The following is an 8,133-nucleotide window of genomic DNA, read 5'->3' as shown; positions in this document are numbered from 1 at the left end:
GTCTGAATACTTTCTGAATGCACTGTAGTAGTTATTAACTACCATGTACAGTAAAGGAAAATGAATTGCACTAGGTAGGTGAGATGTTTTATATTTATATAATTAATACAGTGGATAGCCTACAGTGGTGTAGGTGTTTCTTCTATTGGTCTAGGGCAGCTTGATGGTGGTCTAGGGCAGCTTGATGGTGGTCTAGGGCAGCTTGATGGTGGTCTAAGGCAGCCTGATGGTGGTCTGGCCTTGATGGTGGTCTAGGGCAGCTTGATGGTGGTCTAGGGCGGCTTGATGGTGGTCTAGGGCAGCTTGATGGTGGTCTAGGGCAGCTTGATGGTGGTCTAGGGCAGCTTGATGGTGGTCTAGGGCAGCTTGGTGGTGGTCTAGGGCAGCTTGATGGTGGTCTAGGGCATCCTAATTCGGTGAATCTGATGTTTCTTGGTGTGCGGTAGGTGCTACTCCAGGTGGTCCCTGAGCGCTGTGATCCCTAACGATGGGTTCTCCTGGTGCTTCTCCCTAGTAGTGAGGGCGCCTGGTCTCCTTCACCTGCTCCACTACAATGAGAAATGACAGGGAGATCTGTATGTACATACAATGTCTGGAAAATAACACATACAGAGGGATTACAGGTTAAAGGGATAACTCTTAATGCGTGGTCAATTAATCATCTTTCTAGCTTTGGTGAACACTTTTTTTTCTTGATGACTCATTGTCGTGATTGACTCCATTTGTAGCATTCTTCTCAAATGTGTGGGCTAGAGCCTTACCCTGCAGACATAGAACAGGATGTAGGCGGTCTGTGCCGTTGCCCTCAGCACAGTGGCCTCATCTGTCCTCAAGAACATGTGCGTCATCCAGGCAGAGCCACCCACTGCCACGGCTGTCCAAAACATCACTGATGTAGTGGCCCCTAGGGAACAAGGGAAACAGAATAGAGTGTACATTAAGCTTTCAGAATTGTGTGTGCGTGCGTGCATTTTACCTGTACACATGTTGTCTCCCAGATGTGAGAGATCACACTTGACAATTTGTAGATATTGTCTGGCTGGTGTCTCTGTAAGAAAACACATTTAATAATAGGATTGTTATTTTGTCTACAGGATAGGGTGCCTTCTATAACTGCCTTATCTTGATCCGCCCACTATCTCCTGGTATTTCTCTCTCTCTATTCTCTCTCTCTCTCTCTCTCTCTCTCTCTATTTCTCTCTCTCTCCTCACCACAGCGGCTGCCCTGCTGCTCTTTCTCACTAACAGCTGGTTTCTCTAGCTGGTCAGAGGAATTTGAAGCTGGTGGGGGTATATCACGAATATAGTGTAAATGCAAACCAGAAATTGAAGTGGAAACCTATCAACAAATATACTCTTAACTTCAGCTTCTGACTTGCTTTCCCTCAATAGTCCTGTTTCATGAGAGGGTGTTCTGCATGATGTCAGTAACACAATGTCCTACCTGGTCTATCAAGGGTGCCTTTCGGGGAGTTTGCAGGTGTGTTGTCCATGTTGTTTTTCCCCATGGAGCTTGCCCTGTGTAAATTGATGGCATTGAAAAGAAATATCTAGTGTGTGAAAATCATGGTGTGTGTTGACTACCCAATGTGCAATGTCCCCAAACAGAGTCTAAACCAACCTGGCTCCATGCTGGACAGGGGCTGTCGCCCCCACATACGGCTGGGAGGGTCAGTTCTGCAGGGATGGATATGGGATCATCCACCTTCTCTGGCTCCCAGTTGCCTGCAGTAAACCGCTTGATATGAAGCATTAGGACCCTGCTCAGAGAGACAGACAGGCATTCACACACACACAGACAGACCGGACAGAGGCAGACAGGCATTCACATAAACAGACGAACCCAGGCAGGCATTCACATACACAGACGACCAGGCAGGGCATTCACATACACAGGCGACCAGGCAGGCATTCACATACACAAGGACGACCAGGCAGGCATTCACACGGACAAAGGCATCAGTCTTGTTACTCAAATCAATAACCCAGTTTGGTGAGTTAGATCAGGACTGTCAGTTGTAATCTGAGGACTCACCGGGGCAGCGCGGAGGAAGTGCCTAGTCACAGATGCCATGCTGCCTGAGCACACCCTGCATGCACACTCTAATGCAGATGGCTAGGTAACAAAGCTAGCAATACAATTATGAACATGACATTAATGATAGTGTTCCTTGACATACTAACTCTTGGTTGAAGCTAAGTGCTGACCTTAAAGTAGAGGTCCAGGCTGTGTGTCAGGTCTTGGCTCAGGTTCAGTGACAGGTGATTGTAATCCTCCTGACCATACACTATAACTCCACAGCTTCAGAGGTACGGAGAGAAATGCATCAGCTCTCCAACACAAACCTTTGCATCCCTCTACACACACTAACTATCTTAATGCTTTACCTCTGTATCCTGCATGTTATGCTGACATTAAACCTCCTCACAAATGTGATGAAGACATCAAGGTACACCATATACAAATGACAGCTGTTACCTGGTGCAGGTACGGAAAGTCTTCAGCTTGAATTCTAACTGCTTCACGGGGCAGGTGTTGCTCTGGGGTTTCCCTTTAATCGCCATACCCTCCTCCTTCAGCTGAAAGAGGAGGAGCAACACACTTCATGGGCATCCTAAGAGAAGAATGGGAAAGAAACAGAAAATACATCAACAACTACAACTGAAACAGAGCTAAGGAAAAAGATTGTCACGTGTCCCAGGTTTATTGTTAAGTGAGTCTTTTAGCATATAATATCTTACCTGTTCACCGTCGTCCCTCATAGTCCTCATTGACAACCGGAGAGACAGCGCTTGACTGTTTGAAGGATTTTCATCTTTTCCTTTTTCTTAGCATTGACAGTGCCTCCAGAAAGCCTTGCCTGATGTAACTCGGCAAAGCAGCTGTGGAGGGGAGACAAAGAGCATGCATTCAGGTTTCACTCTCTCACTTTGGCCACAGATTAACTCTGTGCTTCTACTTTAGCCTCTGATCAAATATGATTCAACTGATTCCCTGATTGTGACAGGGAAATCATCTCTGGTGTTAATCAGTAGCTGAGTTGGGTGTGGTTTTATCTTAAAAAAAATCATATGAGGCACTAAGAGTGTACAAAAGACAGTATGTATACATACATACATACAAAGTACACTGAACAAAAATATAAATGCAACATGTGAAGTGTTGGTCCCATGTTTCATGAGCTGAAATAAAAGATCCCAGAAATGTTCCATATGTACAAAAGCTTATTTCTCTCAAATTCTGTGCACGAAATTTGTTAACATCCCCTGTTAGTGAGCATTTATCCCTTTGCCAAGATAATCCATCCACCTGACAGGTGGTATATCAAGAAGCTGATTAAACAGCATGATCATCACACAGGTACACAGGTAAACCTTGTGCTGAGGACAATAAAGGCCACTCTAAAATGTGCAGTTTGTTACACCCACAGTACCACAGATGTCAAGCAGGTTTTGAGGAGTGTGCAATTGGCATGCTGACAGCAGGAATGTTCCACCAGAGCTGTTGCCAGAGAATTGAATGTTAATTTCTATACCATAAGCCATCTCCAACATTGTTTTAGAGAATTTGGCAGTACGTCCAACCGCGCAGACCACGTGTAACCACACAAAGCCCAGGACCTCCACATCCAGCTTCTTCACCGCGGCATCGTCTGAGGGGTGCTGAGGAGTATTTCTGTCTGTAATAAAGCCCTTTTGTGGGAAATCTCATTCTGATCGGCTGGGCCTAACTCCCCAGTGGTTGGGCCTACGCCCTCCCAGCCCCACTCCATGGCTGTGCCCTTGCTCAGTCGTGAAATCCAGTACATTATGGCCTAATGAATTTATTTCAATAGACTCATTTCCTTATATGAATTGTAACAGAGTAAAATCTTTCAAATTGTTGCATGTTGCATTTATACACTGCTCAAAAAAATAAAGGGAACACTAAAATAACACATCCTAGATCTGAATGAATTAAATAATCTTATTAATACTTTTTTCTTTACATAGTTGAATGTGCTGACAACAAAATCACACAAAAATAATCAATGGAAATCCAATTTATCAACCCATGGAGGTCTCGGATTATGAGTCACACTCAAAATTAAAGTGGAAAACCACACTACAGGCTGATCCAACTTTGATGTAATATCCTTAAAACAAGTCAAAATGAGGCTCAGTAGTGTGTGTGGCCTCCATGTGCCTGTATGACCTCCCTACAAGGCCTGGGCATGCTCCTGATGAGGTGGCGGATGGTCTCCTGAGGGATGTCCTCCCAGACCTGGACTAAAGCATCCGCCAACTCCTGGACAGTCTGTGGTGCAACGTGGCATTGGTGGATGGAGCGAGACATGATGTCCCAGATGTGCTCAATTGGATTCAGGTCTGGGGAACGGGCGGGCCAGTCCATAGCATCGATGCCTTCCTCTTGCAGGAACTGCTGACACCTCCAGCCACATGAGGTCTAGCATTGTCTTGCATTAGGAGGAACCCAGGGCCAACCGCACCAGCATATGGTCTCACAAGGGGTCTGATGATCTCATCTCGGTACCTAATGGCAGTCAGGCTACCTCTGGCGAGCACATGGAGGGCTGTGCGGCCCCCAAAGAAATGCCACCCCACACCATGACTGACCCACCGCCAAACCGGTCATTCTGGAGGATGTTGCAGGCAGCAGAACGTTCTCCACGGCGTCTCCAGACTCTGTCACGTCTGTCACATGTGCTCAGTGTGAACCTGCTTTCATCTGTGAAGAGCACAGGGCGCCAGTGGCGATTGCCAATCTTGGTGTTCTCTGGCAAATGCCAAACGTCCTGCACGGTGTTGGGCTGTAAGCACAACCCCACCTGTGGACGTCGGGCCCTCATCCCACCCTCATGGAGTCTGTTTCTCAACCGTTTTGAGCAGACACATGCACATTTGTGGCCTCCTGGAGGTAATTTTGCTGGGCTCTGGCAGTGCTCCTCCTGCTCCTCCTTGCACAAAGGCGAGAGGTAGCGGTCCTGCTTCTGGGTTGTTGCCCTCCTACAGCCTCCTCCATGTCTCCTGATGTACTGGCCTGTCTCCTGGTAGCGCCTCCATGCTCTGGACACTACTCCGACAGACACAGCAAACCTTCTTGCCACAGCTCGCATTGATGTGCCATCCCCTGGATGAGCTGCACTACCTGAGCCACTTGTGTGGGTTGTAGACTCCGTCTCATGCTACCACTAGAGTGAAAGCACCGCCAGCATTCAAAAGTGACCAAAACATCAGCCAGGAAGAGCATAGGAACTGAGAAGTGGTCTGTGGTTACCACCTGCAGAACCACTCCTTTATTGGGGGTGTCTTGCTAATTGCCTATAATTTCCATCTGTTGTCTATTCCATTTTGCACAACAGCATGTGAAATTTATTGTCAATCAGTGTTAGCTTCCTAAGTGGACAGTTTGATTTCACAGAAGTGTGATTGACTTGGAGTTACATTGTGTTGTTTAAGTGTTCCCTTTATTTTTTGAGCAGTATATTTGTTTAGTATAAGATAGATAGTGTGATGTGTGGATAGATAGATAGATAGATAGATAGATACATACATACAACATACTATACATACTGTACATACATACCACAGGAGGTTGATGGCACCTTAATTGGTAATGGCTGGAGCGAATCAGTGGAATGCTATCAAATACATCAAACATATGGTTTCTATGTGTTTGATGCCATTCCATTTGCTCCATTACAGACATCATTACGAGCCGTCGTCCCCTCAGCAGCCTCCACTGACACATACATTGAGGCGGGACTTGTGTACTGTAACTATAAGCGTCTAGATGGGTGGGTCAGTGTGTGTACAGGTGCGACAGGAGAGTGAAAGCGAGGCTGTATACCATAGCAGTTTAGAGGAGGGGAGGAACTCCAGGTGTCCTGCTGTTTCAGGATGTCTCTGCAAAATGCTGGCAGCCCCAGCAGGCACTGCAGAGCAGAGTTCATGAAGCAGGTGTTGCCAATATTAAGGCAACCTGTGGGAAAGAAGCCATCAGTTACACACTAATATCTGAACAGTGGACCAAAGGTAAACTAATGAATGGATTTGTAAGGCATGAACGCAAGATAACTCTGAATACCACACAGAATTATTTAAAACAAAAAGCAGAGCTCAGAGATAAGAGTAGGTGTGTGTGTGTAGATGTGTGTGTGTTTTACCGAGGAGCTTGGTGTTGTCTTCGCGCTCGCCTGTGCAGCTCTGCTCCCCCAGCTGGGTGCTACTCTTGCTGAACAGGTTTGGGAGGCGAGCCATGGCTTCCCGAGGCCTGACCAATGGCCTAGAGGAAGAGTGACTGATTAGAGGCCTCAGTAGCAGTAGCTCCACACCAATCGGTCTGTTTGAACACTGTTTTAATGTACAAGCATACAGATATTCCTTACCATGTCATGGTGTGAGTGACCACTCTTATGTAGAGTCGAGTGAGATGAAGGTGGCTATTGTCTACAGTACTTACCTCTCCAAGGAGACAGAGGAATCCCTCAGGTCAATGGAGGCCTCTGCAGAGAGAGACCGAGAGACGGACAGCGGTAAGAAAGAAGCTTTGTCAAAGATGAATTGAGAAAAAATAGCACCAACAAATGGCACCCGTTTACAGACCTGCGATGCCAGCAAATCGGGTACCATTCTCTTTGTCTGTGGAACAAATGCCCCCACCTCTTTGACCTCAGAGCTCATAAGATCTCTGTAAAGACACACAGACATATGCATTAGGTTAGCTATATTATATTGGCTTTTTCATTTCAATTCAATGGTGTTGGTTGGCATGAAATTTGATGTCAGGCTGCAGTACCTGGCAGTCTCACTGTCTTTGTTGGTCTCTCCATGGTGGTCCAGGGGTTTGGAGAGGAGGACTGGGGGGCAGGGGAGGAGACGTGGGTTGTGGAGGAGGGGCAGGCAGGACTGGGGGAGTGGCAGAGGAGGATGACTGAGTTGAGACAGCCAGGGAAACAGAGGAAGCACTGAAAGGGGAGGAGGTCTGTGATCCTTCCTCTGAAGAAGAAGAGGACAGATGACATGGGAGAGAGGAGAGGGAAGAGAGAAGCTGAAGAACTTGGAAGAGTGGAAGGGGATCTGGCAGGGGATCCAGGGGGTGAGGGGGATGCAGCGCCGATTGGTGTTCGGCCAGACAAGGGGCGAGGGGTGTCAGAGATGTTGTAGACGGTTTCAAATGGAAAGAAGAGACAAAGGAAGAATCAAGTTGGTGGTGATCCTTACGTTCTTCTTCCGGTTTTCCAAACTGACGCAGTTACCATGCTGGCATCCAATGACGTCAGTTTGGGTGGGATTAGGAACGGCGATGGACAGCGGCTCCCAATCCCGAGGCGAACTCTGCACTTCTTTTTCTGTTTGGAGAAACATTATATAGCTAATATAGTACATAACAAATCAAATAAAAAGATCTTACTTGCTTCACAACAGACCTTGTTATATTTGAACTAGCAGCAAAGGTCACACCCAAACCACATGATCTGACCATAAAATAAAGAACTTGTCGCCCATTGCAACCATAGTTATACCCCTCTGTCCCAAATCCTGCCATAAGGGACACATAAATAGACAATGAAACAACTAGGAAGCTAGCAGAAAAGAATAGAATATACTCTAAAATTGTAACAGAATTAGATCACCTCCAGCCCAGACTAAACATATACCTTTAACAAGCAACACAAAACATCCTATTTCAGTGTATTTGTAGACTATGCCTTATTTTGCAAGAACATCAAAAATATGTTGCCTATTTAACATTGCGATGTCATAACCAAATTATGATGCGCTTGACTACGCTACCAGCGTAAATAGCCAAACAAATCACACACACAAACCAAAAATGTTGAAAACTAATTTACAAAAATGAATTGATCGTGTATTCAGAGTTGTTCCTATTTCATAAAATATACAAAATAACTAGGTTCTTGCCAATAAAACCTGTTTTTTTATTGAGAAAACATTTGTCCTCTTTTTTCTCCCATGCTCCCTGGGTCACTGACGCATGATTGTATGGGATATAGTAAGAGTGGCAGGAAATTCGAAGTACTGTCTATCAGAATCAAAATAACTTTTATTGCCCAAGTGGCTTACATTCACACATTCGCAGAATTTGACTCGGTGAATTGGTGCTGCCAG

The 8,133-nt window shown here is 46.0% G+C and overlaps 3 long non-coding RNA genes across 4 annotated transcripts; all 3 read right to left on the bottom strand.

Moving 5' to 3' along the window:
• Positions 1-910: 910 nt before the first annotated feature.
• LOC123732959 (uncharacterized) lies at positions 911-1,653 on the bottom strand. Of its 2 annotated transcripts, none has more exons than XR_006763536.1 (3): positions 1,622-1,653; positions 1,445-1,518; positions 911-1,048 (listed from the first exon to the last, which is right to left on the bottom strand). It is a non-coding gene; the product is annotated as an uncharacterized lncRNA (long non-coding RNA). The 2 variants fall into 2 exon arrangements; XR_006763537.1 differs by lacking the exon at positions 911-1,048 and adding an exon at positions 1,225-1,281.
• Positions 1,654-2,047: 394 nt separating this feature from the next.
• On the bottom strand, positions 2,048-2,536 carry LOC123732958 (uncharacterized). The gene is made up of 3 exons (XR_006763535.1): positions 2,480-2,536; positions 2,209-2,302; positions 2,048-2,116 (listed from the first exon to the last, which is right to left on the bottom strand). It is a non-coding gene; the product is annotated as an uncharacterized lncRNA (long non-coding RNA).
• A 3,659-nt stretch (positions 2,537-6,195) lies between these two features.
• Positions 6,196-6,846, bottom strand: LOC123732957 (uncharacterized). The gene is made up of 4 exons (XR_006763534.1): positions 6,800-6,846; positions 6,607-6,691; positions 6,464-6,506; positions 6,196-6,286 (listed from the first exon to the last, which is right to left on the bottom strand). It is a non-coding gene; the product is annotated as an uncharacterized lncRNA (long non-coding RNA).
• Positions 6,847-8,133: the final 1,287 nt, after the last annotated feature.

This window comes from Salmo salar, unplaced genomic scaffold (assembly GCF_905237065.1).
Source record: "Salmo salar unplaced genomic scaffold, Ssal_v3.1, whole genome shotgun sequence".
NCBI classification, from domain to species: Eukaryota; Metazoa; Chordata; class Actinopteri; order Salmoniformes; family Salmonidae; genus Salmo; species Salmo salar.
This window is presented reverse-complemented; position numbering and strand designations above follow the sequence as displayed.